At 39.3% G+C, this 14,219-nt stretch overlaps 1 protein-coding gene across 3 annotated transcripts in view; it reads left to right on the top strand.

Annotated features, from left to right (window-relative positions):
• The window catches only part of DPYD (dihydropyrimidine dehydrogenase), a 365,350-nt gene that overhangs the window by 313,646 nt on the left and 37,485 nt on the right, over window positions 1–14,219 (top strand). The window lies entirely within an intron of this gene.

Below are 14,219 nucleotides of genomic sequence, written 5' to 3'. Positions count from 1 at the left end.
GTATTAACAAATATCTGAAGGCAGCTTAAGAAGGCAAAGTTGAAATGACTTTATATGGGATAACATTTTTACTATAAATATGATCTCTCAACTTGATTCATAACATCACATCTTTAAAAAAAGTGTTGGATGTAAAATAACAAATACATTGGAACAAGTTCTGGAAGTGCTTGTTTTAATGAAACTCAACTCGATTCAGATTGATATTAATGTTGTGCCAGAAGTTCCTGAGTGTTCCAGCCAGGGTGCAACATTCTGGAGACGTGAAAAACTCTTAGCACTGGACATGACCAGCTGAGAAAACTTGCACAAACCAGCTTTTAGTTGGAACACTAGATCAGGTAGGTGTGGCCCTTCAATCATCGTACCTGAGCAACTCATGATCTTTCGTGTGTGCTGACTCCCAAAAGCTCTGCAAGGCAGGGAGGTTCCAGGTGAGGAAGAGCGACGCTGAATAATTTAATAGATTCTGCAAAATCATTTAAACCTAGAAAGTCTGTGGTGGAATATGAATGTAAACTGTGGTCTCTCTGAAATCGTAACCTCTGGAGTGTCTTTCCTCTCTGCTCTAGTAGTTCCCTGCTACAAAGGCATCTTTGGAGATTTTTGCCAGATGCAATGGGTTCGCAGCCGCCTGCTCACCCCTCCACCAGGGCACCGGCTGATCCATGCTGAGAAGCAGGGAGGTGTAACTGGCTTCCTACTGATGCCCCGCTGCCTACTGCTCTAAGCAAAATACCTGCACAGCAGGGAGGCTGAGCTTTTGTTTCTGGTTACTAGAGGGGATCACTTTGAAGACTGATTTCAGTTATACATCATGCCTATTGATTATCCTTCCAAAAATCTGATATAACACTGTTGAAAATGTTGTAAAAAGTAAAGAATTACAAAAGAATAGGATTTGGAGTGTCAAACGCCTCCAAATCTCTGCTTATCTTTGCTGATGACTGGAGCTGGATTTAGCAGGAGATTAGAGACTCCTATATTGTTGTTGTTCTCTGTGGAGCTCTGAAAATTATAACATTACCTTCCAGGAGAAAAGACAATCCTATTCCTAAAGCTCTGGATAATACGCTGCTTAAAAATAAAACAAGATATAAGCAGTTTCATTTTCATCTACTTATGTTAAGCAGTTAAACCAGGCTTAAAGGGTTATATCTAAACTTCCTTCCTTTAACACCTGTAGAAACATAAACAGCATTTCCAACTCACATGACAGAGATTTGTTGTAATTCTTTAAAGTTGCATTCAGTGTTCTATCTTTGTATTACCTTTGTATTTTACTAAACAGACAACCATTGTCAAAGATGTTTCTCATGTCCTTCTGAATGAGAAAAAAAAATATAATTCTTAGTCTTTTCCTCTTGTCACTACATCAATAATTAACTTTAAAAAGGTAGCATGAAAAGATGCTTTAAGGAAGCATTTAATAATTCAAAGGAATCTTAACTTGAAACAGGTCACGTGAAAAAGAATGAAAACAAAGCCCTATGTAATCTTGTCTGGCTGGCTCTGTTAGACATCTACAAGGAACAAGGCACACAGAATATAACTGATTGTGTATTTGATTGCCCTTAGCACTGAATTATATCACTGGATCATTGCTACTAAATAATAACATATAAAGTTAACCAGGCTGCATCATTGATAAGGTAGTGATATATTTTAGGCATAAGCTCAGGATGGCTGTTAGTCCAGGAATGAACATTCAAGGCAAAAGGAAGAAAAATAATACAGCACGGGTAAAAGAAATACCATGATAAATGATCCTACTAGGGGCAATCAAATACAAAGGCTTGATATCATTAATATTTATAATATCATAATTAGCAAGACTGTGCCTAAGCAGTGTTATTAGTGTAACTAATTATGTTATCATAAACTAAGTTTGCAGTATTATAGGAATCAGTATTCTTACCTTCATAAATTATTATCAATATTGGATTTCATGTACTTGTGCCTAGTAAATTTAGTTAAGTACTGTAGTTTCATCTAGATTCAAACACAAATATCTAGCTTGCTTGGCAGCAAGTCATAACATACGCTTCTCTTTCTAAAATAAATTCACTAAAAACTTGCCATTGCTCTCTATTTGGAAAAGAGAAGATAGCCTGTTGATGTGATGTATATGTTCTCATCGAGAAAAGTAATGTTTAGGAATATAGATGTTATACATGGAGCAAAATTTGAAAGCCAAAATCCTGCATTACGATTTTAAAAACTTATCAGGAGTTGTTCAAGTTTGTCTTGGTATTACTGTGAGATGAAATGCAGTTTCTTCAGTAAGACCCCATGAGAAACTAAGCAGCAAATACTGATGAACTTCTGCATTAAAAAAAAAAAGTGAAGATGATAATTTTGAGATGTTGTATTTTTGTTACAGTAAATGTAAAAATATAAAGGAATCATCATCCACTTTTTTACAAAATTCCTATTAATTTTCATATAGAATCACAGGGATAAGAAGTTCAGGCATTTGACAATTTAACAAGAAGGAACTGAGGGACAAGAATTGTTTTCGACAGCATCAAGAACCACATGCCTTATGATTGTATGCAAGTTCATCGAGCCTCTCACAGTTTTTAATATATTACAGAGTTAGGACTGGTCCTGTTCCCAGCTAAGTATGTTCATAACAGTATCTATTGTGATTCACAGTGCAATATTGAATGTTAATGTCCATATTTTTAGATAGGAGTGCACTATTCTTTTGATAATTTATTTTCTTTCCTGGTTTCAGCATCAAACGGATGCTGAGTGCAGAGTATTGCCACAGGAGAGTGACACAGGAGAGTTTTGTCATGAAATATTGTCGTATTGGATGACCAGAGTAAACTAAAAGATAAATACTTTCTTCTAAACGGTACACCTGACATCAGACTGAAGCTGCCTTGCCATGCAGTCACCAGATAAATGACAAACTGAACAGTTATCACTGTCAGTTGTTGCATTTATCACAATAATTTCCTTCCTAAATAGAAAGAATACTAAAAATACTGTGCTAAATATTGTAATATAATAAGCAGTATAATAGCAAACATATCAACTTTTAGCTGAAAATCATGTTGATTAGTACCTGTTCATGCTTCTGCATTAATGAAAGCAATACTTTCATCTGATAATTTATAGCCATTAACATATGAGAAGCATCATAGCACTGGAAAATATTTGGGAAACTTGAGTGCTGTTTTTATGTTTTTCACCATTGCAGAATGTATTTTTTCATATATAGACCCTAAATTTATCATCTTTGCGCCAGCTAGTAGATATTTTCTGATCGTTTTTTCAATAGTGCTAGTTTTTTCCTTTTGCTAACACAGCAGTTGCTGCTGGAGTAATTCTTGCCATTGTCCAAGATGTGACCTGTGGTACTACACTGCCTGTAATAGCAATGAGATTCCCGCTTAGAAATGCTAACCTCAGTCGTGGCTTCCAGTCACTGGGTGATACTGTTTTCCATAGCTCCACCAATTTTATTCATTCTTTCCTGTGGCTGTAACCTTACCCATAACCGCTCCAAAGACAGCCCTAACATAGATGCTGCATCAGACTCAGAAAGGTGGACAAAGCCAGTCTTCTGGGCTTCCTTCCTCATTGCTTTTCTGATGGCTTATTTAGTTGTGTTTTTTTTCTGTGAGAGGACCTGACATTTGAAGCCTTGACACAGATGACTGTCATTAATATCACCTCTGAATCACCTTTCCATTAAATGCATGGAATAAAACTTGTCAGCTTGTCTCAGCTATAATCTCAGCTTGCAAATCTCGACACTGAGATGAGAGAATGGCAAGGTAATGATGACACCACACTGCTTCTCACTGACTCCCTTGAGGAAGAACTTTTGTAAAAGCACACTTACCTCAGCATGAATTTAGGACTGAGATCAAGTGCATGATGCAATCAGGCAGACAGTTAAGATGTAGAGCATGCTCTTACAACCCAAAGTTATTAGGGTGGCTGCATAAGAGAGAGGGAGAGCACAGGTGGTATCCTTATAATCCAAAATTAACAGAATTGTGTTTTAAAATAATGTTCCTGAGTTTCTCAGGAAGATACATGACCAGGAGCAATAAAGATAACTGTTCTCACTAGGTATCTGGGTATGGTACAGTATTCCCCAGAGGTGCAATTTGATCTCCTGTGTGTAGTCAGTGTCTCACCTTGTCTGTTTATTACAGGACTCTTTTATTAGTTGCTCACTGATCTTACTCCAGAGAGATGAACTGATTATGTGCCAAAAATGCACTGGTGTCAGCTGGTGGTCAAAGAAGTGGTATAGTATTTTTCTGTATAAACTTCCACCTAATGACAGCTATAAAAATCATGCTCAACACAGTGGTCTCTATACATGCAGGTAACTAAACATTAAAAATACGGCGGTGTATTCAGTTGGTAGGTGTGGGCTTATAGGAAGAGGTAAACATATATGAATGTTTCATATCTTGCTTTCAGCACCAGAAGTTTTGTGTTTGTTTGATCGTGTCTAAAGGTTAAAAAATTAAAAAGAAGAAAAAGTAATAATTTAAGCATCGTGATTCCAGAAATATCCAAAACCCAAACCAAACTGGGTTTTATAGTGGATTCTCCTCAACTATTAAGGTTGTGCTGTATTGAAAATCTTAAAAACATATCTGATAAAAACACGTTTATGGGAAGGTGGGTTTTTTCCAGCAGAGAGATGGGAGAGAATGATCCTGCACGTACACAGTGTATGAATTTCAGTGAAAATTCTCATCACCTTAAATTTAGCAAGCTGATGATTTTGTTCTCTGAAATTCTGGAATTCAAAATTAAACTAAAATACACACTTCGTTCAAGTATCTCTGGGTACTAAAAACCGAGTCTTATGAACAGTCTAAACCTGCTAAATTCTAACTTGATTGCAGTAAAAGCTAAGTAGCTTTTTGTATGGCAAAGAAAAAAACCTTGCTATACCATCAAGATTTCATATAAATTATTAAATTAGCTCTTCTATTAAATAAATAAATAAAATGTGAACTCTCAGCCATCCAAGAATGCTATTGCAATGCATGCAGCAAGTCTTGACTGCCTGCAGATTCTTCAAGACCTCTGACTACCTTCACTGAGGAGAGGGTTTCACCCTTCATTTTTTGAAGTGCTCCTTGTTTGGGGAGGCAAATGTGTCCACTGTGGTGAAGAACTGTCCCCTTATTTTCAGCACTGCATAAAGAAGTGTCATGGTTTAGCCCCAGCGGGCAACAAGAACCACTCAGCCATTCCCTCATCCCCCCACCCCCAGCAGCAGGGTGGGGGGAGAATTGGAAGAAAAAGGCAAAACTTGTGGGTTGAGATAAAGTCAATTTAACAGAACAGCAAAGGAAAAAGAAGAACAACAACAATACTGCTAAAGGAATATACAAACACGATTCATGTACAGCCGCTCACTGACAGGAACACGAAGCCCAGCCCGCTCCCAAGCAGCGATTCCTGCCCCCCGGCCAGCTCCCCCTGCTATATACTGAGCATGACACCACATGGTATGGAATACCCTTTTGGCTAGTTTGGGTCAGCCATCGTCCAGGCTGTGTCCCTCCCAGCTCCGTGTGAAAATTAACCCTACCCCTGCCAGAAGCAGGACAAGAAGGCAGCACATATCTGGCCATATCCAGAAATATGGACCATCTCATCATATGGTAGTGTAGAGATTGCAAGAAAAAATGAACATTGATCATGGAATCACGGAATTTCAGAGTTGGAAGGGACCTCTAGAGATCATCTAGTCCAACTCCCCTGCTAAAGCAGGACTGCCCAGAGCACATTACTCAGGACTGCATCCAGGCGGGTCTTGCAAGTCTCCAGGGAAGAGGACTCCACAACCTCCCTGGGCAGCCTGTTCCAGTGCTCTGTCACCCCCGCCGTAAAGAAGTTTTTCCTCATATAAAGAGGAAGACGAAGAACACTTTTTCCCATATTGCCATCACCAGTTCTGAAGAAGAGTCGGAGGGGGGGGGAAGGGGAATTAATTTTAGGCTGTTTGATCCTTTTTCCCATAAGCTGAGGTATGCACCTGAAATACAGCTCTCAGCCAGGCAAAGCCTCTGAAGTGTAAGCCAATATTGATCAAGAAACCTCTCGGTTTAGGATATTATGGGAACTGTGCATCAGCACACTCAGGGACTGTTGCCACATAGGCTTGTTGGGCTGACCGAAAATAAGGCTCTGCCAAAACGCATCTGAACCAGCATCTGTAGGCAGATGCGGAAGTAAGTCCTTTCCTCCTGCTTCCCCTCTCAGTCTTTCATCTTCTCCCCTGATGTGATGAAAGGTCTCCACAGGTGTGGCTTCAGGTGGGACCCTGATGGTCCCTCTGTGGAGCATCACCAGTAGCGTTTTGGGGAGCGCCAGCAGAGCACCCCTCTGCGCAAATCGCACATAACCATGTTTGTTGCCATGGGTGAACCTCCCAGCGTTTGCAAGCCAAAAGCAATTATGAGCAATCCCTGGCCCAACCAATTTGTAGAAAAAAGGACCTCTCTAACACTTTTATTTTTCTTTCCTAACTGGTCTATTATGGAAGTTTATGTTGTGATTATCTACAGTGCAGTTTCTCACGGAGTCTGCAGGTTGTTACATTAAATGTATCTTCCCTAACAGTGAAGCCATTTGCAGTAGAAATGGGTAAAACAAAAGGAACTAGGATTATTAAAGTGGATTTAAAGTAGTTTAATCTTTGTGGGTTTTATATGTACTGTATGCTAAATTTGCTTCGAGCACTGAGTTTAAAGTTTCATATTCACAGCCGGTAAACGTGGCTATTAAGAAACAATGTATTCACGTTAACTCCTTGGCTGTGGCGGTTTTAGTGCATTCACTGCTGGCAGCAGACATCAAGCCAGGAAAATCCAACTCCTGATGCAAAAGGATTTGAAAAAAAAAATCCAGGCACTGCCAAAAATACATAATTCTTTTTTTGTGCTCTGCAGTTTGTTTTACTTAGGGAAACGGCCTGGTCATACCCTGCAGCATGCATTCATTACAGTGATCTTTGACTGGCAGATGCAGAGTAATAAGATGCATATTTTACTGCTTATTATAATACCCTGTCCAAAAACAACTTGACAAATTTGTGATTTCGACAGTATCTCATTTTGCTGGCTGCAGTGCTCTGTGATTGCCTGGTCCACGTGGCTTGCAGATTATGCATACCACCAATACTGCTCATTAAAATGGCCACAGTTCACCAGTTTCGGTAGCTTGGAACGAACTTGGAATGAATTATTATACAACAAAGAGGCTGCTGTCATGCAGAACAAAAGACAAGCAAAAGAGAGCTTTGGCTTAATGAGGCTAAGTGAGTGTCTCCCCTGCATCACCAGCTACTTGACGGCCTTTGAGCATGGATTTTTTTTCTCCACAGGCCAAAACCTTTGGTCTATTATTTTGTGTTTATGCACCTTGAGGCTAATATACATTTTAATATGCTGCACATGGAGAAAAAAATCAGCCATTAGATTAGAACATGTGCACTCCCTGTTAAGTTAATGACAGCCGAACATAGAGATAAATTTAGGTTTTCATATTTAATTATAGCACAGCGCAGTACGTTTAGCAAGGATAAATTGCACTATTATTATGCTTCATTTTTTTTGACATCTTTTCATATTAACCATGCGCATTTACCCCCACTTCCTCCCCAGTGTCACACATAATGTCTCTGTGCATCATCCTTCTCTAACACCATTAATTTTTTATTCTGTACAGTTGTATATGTATTGTTGTATTTGTTACTTAGGGTTAGCTTGCTAGTTGGATAAAACCATTCAAAACAGCCCTTCTGGTAGGTGATCTACATAAGCAATACGGACAGAGAAGACACAAAAAGAACTGGCCTGCGTGGCCAGACATGGCTTCTCACATCTGCTCCCAGAGCAGGGGTTCCCAGCCCTTCTCCCCTGGATGCTTTCAGCGCAGTGCGCGTGTCGGCAACTGCAGAGCGGCAGCTCCTTTCTCAAGCAGCTGAGTTAGAAAAGCCAGAGAAATAATGCATGGAAGGTTAAATGAGTTCCACAGAAATCTGTAGTTGGGTGATATTAATGTGGACAATGGTGGTGTTAATATAAGAAGTCTCTATACTGAAGAACTTAGCACTGTTGTATTGTATGGGAACTAAAACAGAGCTAATGTTGCTAGGCGGTGTGTGCTGTTTGTTGGGGCTTTGTATATGAGTTACCTCTGTTTGTCAGAGCCATTGCTCCAAGAATAGCATCAGGAATTAGGCCAGACTTCAGCCTTACAGAAGACAATATGAAATTAAATGTAGAGGCAGGCTGGCATGCAATTCAGCTTTTGCTTGTCCTTATCAAGCTTTAATGGGAATATTTGACAATTTCTGTGCTGCCATGAATTTGATGGCGACATTGGACTATTTGTTACTACCTAAGAGAGCTTTTAGATTTTCTTTCAGCTCTTGGCTGCGCTATACAGGTAGCTGTGGTTTGTGAAAAATATGTTTGCATGCTTCACAAAATTAAGGAAATACTGCTATTTTCCCAAGTGGATTAGAGCAGGTAATAACTCATAGGAAGAAGATTTTCCTCCTCCCGCTGTGTGTATAAGCAAGTAGGAGATATTATGCTACGGGCTTATTCCTAGATTATTCCTTATTGGATAGTTGTTTCCTGACAGAAGACACTGTGGCTTGATGACCAGAGGGTCATGACAGGAATAATAATCACCATATGAAAGGGTGTCTGGATCTTGGTGATAAAGCATTCCTCATCGCAATCAGTCAGCACTTGCTGGTGCAAGAATTTTCCTCAATGGCAGAGATCAGCTTTTTCATATTCATTGAGAGCAAATCAGTCTCTCTCTCCCTCTCCACCCCCCCTTCCTCCAACCTTCAGTTCTGTACCAGCTTTTACTGCCAAAGAGATTTTTCTTTGTCAGGTGAAACTCATGGAGTTTGGGGATGTTTAGGACACTGTAGTATTTGTGGGACTGGTATTAGTTGCAGAGCCTTCTCCTTTGTGTGTGTCCTCACTGAGTAAAGCCGTGGTCAGTAGTGATTGATAGCTAATTGTCTACAGTTCAAGCTCTAGAAAATGTGTCAGCAATGAATTTATGTGTGCAAAACTCTTGTCCCTGATTTTGTAAGTGCAGATTTTGATGCAAATTGCATCTGTGAAAGCAAGGTTGTGCCTTTCAAAATGTAAGCTATAATTACTAGTCTGAGAACCTGATGATATGAAATTCTTCCTCTAGAATCTACACCTAGTGAGAGAAGTCATTTATTAACAATATTGTGTATTTCTAAGTAGTACTTCTAACCATCTTTTTATTCATTAAGCACTGGTAAAATGCTTGATATTATACAAGATGTAGTGTTATGGAGTTGCAGGCTATATCCTACAGACATCCAGATGGCTTAGAAACACCTCTGCAATCAGAAATGTCTCTTCTGTATCTGCAGGTAGCTATTATTAGGAAAACCTGCTTTTACTTATGTGCTCCCATTTTGTTTATGGTACTAGTTAGAGACGTACTTACTCATGCACATGTAAAGACTTGGGCTTCTATCTTCGGAAAGAATCATTGTCCCTTTAAACTTCTTATGTAAGGAAGCTGTTTACTTGGATAGCAAGGTGTTCTGGAGGCCACAGTACTCCGTGCAAGGAAAGTGCAAAACAAAGTGATATTTGTGATAGACAGCAGAATAAGTATTCATTTCCAGCCTGTTTTTCAAGGATTCTGTTACTCTTGTGCTAGTTTTGAGAGAAATTTTGACTACAACATCTCTTAATTCTCTTAGGAACAGATTTGGCCCTTAAGCACAGCCCTAAGTGCAGCAACATGCGCAGATGTACCAGAAATTTAGGAGTGATTTATGGGGAGAGGCTCAAGAAGCTGTAACTCTCCAGTGTCCATATGTCCTGCCTAAATAATGCGTGTAAACATAAGAGGTGGAGAACTCAGTGGTCGACAAATATTTGAAGTTTGCAATCAATTGAGAGAGAGGGATTTTATGATGTAGAGTGAGAACTCAACCAAGACTGCTGAGTTTAATTGGAAAAAAAGAGGAAGTATTCAGGAAAAGAAGAAGAAAAATTATCCTGATTGGAAGGAAAGGCTTTTGTGGAAATTATGGAGGTTTCATGCTGGGTTGCTGAGATTAAAGTTAGGGAGAACTTTTAAAACTTGAATGCATGAAATCTAGCAGAAGTACTGGTGGGATAAATTTCCAGTTGCCAGGAGTATGTGCTGGACATGTAGACTTGTCCTGTCTGATTTGCACAAGCTAGCCTATGGGCCTTGCCAGCATTTCAGCTGCACACTAGCGGGTATCTGTGGAAGCCACCGCACCCTAACAAACTGTTCAGATAATAACTCAATATGAGCCACTGGTGCGAACAGTATCTAATAAGATGCAATTGAAATGTCTTTTTGCTTAAAGATTAAGATCATACTTAAGGAACGTGATTATGTCCTTTCCCACCTATTTTATTTTTATTGCTATAAAAAAACCTAGAAGGTTTTTTTTGTAATCTTGTGTGGTTTTTATCCAACCACGTGGATGCCTCAGCAGTCAGAGCAGTACTTCCTGAGTTTTTATGGACAAATGGATTAAAAATGTATTTCTGTTTCATTGCCCATTAGTCATACATTGGCACAGGGCAAGTGCCCCCAATAACTGAGCAGAGCTGTTGGGCACACCATTTCTACATGTAGGAGTTGAGAAAAGATATTTCTGCTCTTTGCTGACCTATTCATGCTGTACAGAATTCATTAAGGCCCAGGAACTGCGTTTGGGTTGTTCCAGGGAACAATTACAGCCAGCCTGTAATCTGCTGCTCCGCAGCACATTGGGGCTCTGTAATAGTTTTAAGGGGCCTGGCAAGAATTTTATTGATTTCTTGGGATCTCATTCAGGCTGATTGCACTTGGGTACTCTGATGGTTGATGTTTAAGAACACCAACCCTAGCTGTTATTAAGAAGGTGGGTCTAATTCTCACATAGGTAAGACCTTGTTTGCCCTTCATTCAATTCAGCAGCAAGTTTTAATGAAAGAGCTCCCTTTTATTTTTTATGCCACAGCTCTGTTTTTGATTGCCACATTTGGAGCTATCCAGTGTAAGTAAGTCTCTGTGTAACTCATATATTGGTCAGGATATGTCATATCATATATCTGTTCTTTCATTAATCATTTTGTCTCTTTCCTGTTTGACTGCTTGGAATAATTAATGCATTTTTTTCTATTACTATGTTGTATTTCTTCCAAGTTGCTGATTTATTTATACATAAAAGCTATAAAATACCTTGTTGTTTTATACAGTATGTCTGAATTCATGAGAAACCCAGAAGCGTATCACTAAAATAGTACATATTTTTTAGGTAGTTCAAGACAAGACCTTGCAGTTGAGTTTAAGGTAGTTGAATTCTAGAATCTATCGACTATAATTTTATTTATTTATACTACCCATCATTACAGGATAGAACATTATTTCCTAGACACTAATCATTACTTAGTATTTGCTGAATAGTTGTGCTCCCATTTAAAATATTCAATATATGCCAAAAGGCATCTTTCCCAATTCCAGACCAAAAGTCTAATCCAGACTCTCCAGCAGTTTTTCACTGCCTTTACTGAGCCTTCTTTCAAATGCTGAGCACTCCTGACATTTTGAAATGTCCATTTCAAAAACTTCCCTTTGTAAATTGAAAACCAGAAGGCTCGCTGTAAACCCACAAAGCTCTAAAAGCACAAATATATCTATGTTTTCTCTTTTACGAAAAACGTATCACTAAGCTGTAAACAACTCACATGCCATTTACATTAGCATAAATGATATTCTGAAACCTCTAAACTTACCCATTAAAGTGGGAGCAACAAGAAATCCTTTGGTGACTGCAGCATGAGTGTGCCTTTCGTAATCAACATATACAAAAGAGCGCCCAGAAGGAGTGAGCATGGTCTCTCAGAGCTGCTGTTCTGGGTCGCACAGAGCAGGGCTAATAAATGCCTCCCTCTCCAGAGCTCCCCGCTCTCCCTTCACAACAAAGTCATCATCATTCATTTGATAGACTGCAGCCATTTTGTTAGCGATTTTGTCATAGTTTGGGTTTTGACTTTCACTGTGTGGTCTCTGGGTGGGCTTCTGTGCCTACTGCTGGATTTTGGACTTAATTACCAGGATAAAGCAGATGGAGGGGAAACTTAGTGTTTACATTTTTCCATAGGACTTAATTTATTTCTCTGTTGTTTATCACTGAGGTATTTTTGTCTACAGAGTGTGAGTTGTTTGCAAAGGTATTTATAACAACATTTGAGTGATGAACGTACAGTCTGAAAAGCTTGAAAGTCTCCCTCTCTGCTTCCATTTTAAAAAAGCATTTCCTTCCCATCCGGTCTGTGTCTTTAGTTGTCTAGTTCCTAACTGGCAGTTTGGGAGGGGATGCCTGTGTGGAGTCATGACCACTGTTTTGACTGTATGAGTACTAGTTCTTAATTCATCACACATTGGGAATATAATTTTAGTGCAGAATCGAGCATTTATTTTGCAGTGGAGTCTTAACACACTTGTCTGCAAGCATACAACTTAACTGTCCAAATACCATCCCCAGCTTATCTACGGAGAGAGGTCTCAATTTATGGTATCTGACTGGCTGAATTACCCTTAGGGGTTACCAGCACAAAGAGCAAAGTCCCTGACCGTAAGCACTGAAATCAGATATCAGGACGTTACTCACTCAGAGTGGGATTTATTTGCCTCCAGATGTGGTTTAAGACCTTACGGGTATCTGAGGCACCTGTGCAGGTCTGCATCTTGGAGCATGGCACTAAAGACCTGTGTTGGGGTGGATGAACCCTTTCCTCCTGCCCAGAAGCTTAGTGTGGTTCAGACACTGAAAGCTTAACAAGCAGAAACACACAGTCAAAAAAGAATGCAGAAAGCTGTTTCCAAAAGAACACCTTCTCTCAACCAGGGAGACCATTCTTTCGCCAGAGGGAGCAAAGTGTCTAAGTGAAATCCTGAGCGGGCTTACTGCTCCTAGGGGTGAGGAGGTCAGACTGAAGAGGTTGAGGCATTCATCCAAAATGTCATCCGATACTTTTGAGCTTTTTGAAAGAAAAAAAAGTATGTGCAGCCATGGGTATGTGCATGCATGTGCAAGAAGTGTTTTTTATGTTTGTGTTTCTCAGCTGTTCTGCAGATATGTCCTGAAATTCCAGCAAGGTTCCCTCTTGCTGGAGTCAGGGTTGCAGGAAAGACGAGAGGACTCCAAAAGCTTGTATCTCACAGATGATGTGACTACCTTGTGCAGTCATTCTCCCCCAAAATAATGTCAGCCACAGAGGTTGTCCCTGAAAGTTCGTTTTAAAAACCCAGAACTGAGAACTGTGACCAGCCACATTTCAGCTCATCTAGCTCAAAGACAAGTGAGCCTCTGCTGTTATATCCTATCCCAACTGACTGATGTGCCTTTAGAGAGTGGAATTGGATCACGATATGACAAATCGTTTTTGAATAGTACCTAGCTACATTGAGTATTTACATCCACATCTCTAGTGGAATAAATGTTAGTTGAGTTAAAATTCATTTTAAGTTCATTCAAGGCTAGCTTTGTTCATTTAGCCAGGATATACTTGCTGCTGTGAAAGGGACTGTGTCGCAACTTAACTGGCTTTCAGTTTCAAGCATTGAGAGATTGTACAGTGTTATCAGCCCAACACAAGATAATTCTATAATGCAATTGCAATGAAAACTTGGACACTCAAGAATTAGATAGGTAGTGGTGGATACATCAAAATCTCAGTCAACTTTCCCCGCCTCAGTCCCATAAGGGTACTTTAATTGTCTTCCTGTCTTGGAGCTCATAAACATGCTTCTCTTCACAACACACACCATATGCTGTTGGAAAAGGGCTGTAAAGTTTTATAGATGTATTTGAGGGTATTATAAAAGTATAATAAAGTAAAAATAATGCAAAGAAATAGAAATTATTGAACAACTGAATTAAAATATTAGGCTGGGATGGTTTTATTGCATTTGAGTTCTAGTTGTCTTTTATAGACACGAAGGGATAGAATTCTTTTTTGGAGTTAAGAAAATTAAGAATTCTCATTTTAGCAGTACTCATAAACAATTGCTTAAACACTTAAATAATTTCAGTACGTTGCTGAACACTACGTAGTTTTAGCTCAATCAGTACAAAACTGATTTCTGATGTTTATCTTTTGAAAATGTTTTACTTGGTTTTA

Source organism: Chroicocephalus ridibundus, chromosome 8 (genome assembly GCF_963924245.1).
Source record: "Chroicocephalus ridibundus chromosome 8, bChrRid1.1, whole genome shotgun sequence".
NCBI lineage: Eukaryota > Metazoa > Chordata > Aves > Charadriiformes > Laridae > Chroicocephalus > Chroicocephalus ridibundus.
This window is presented reverse-complemented; position numbering and strand designations above follow the sequence as displayed.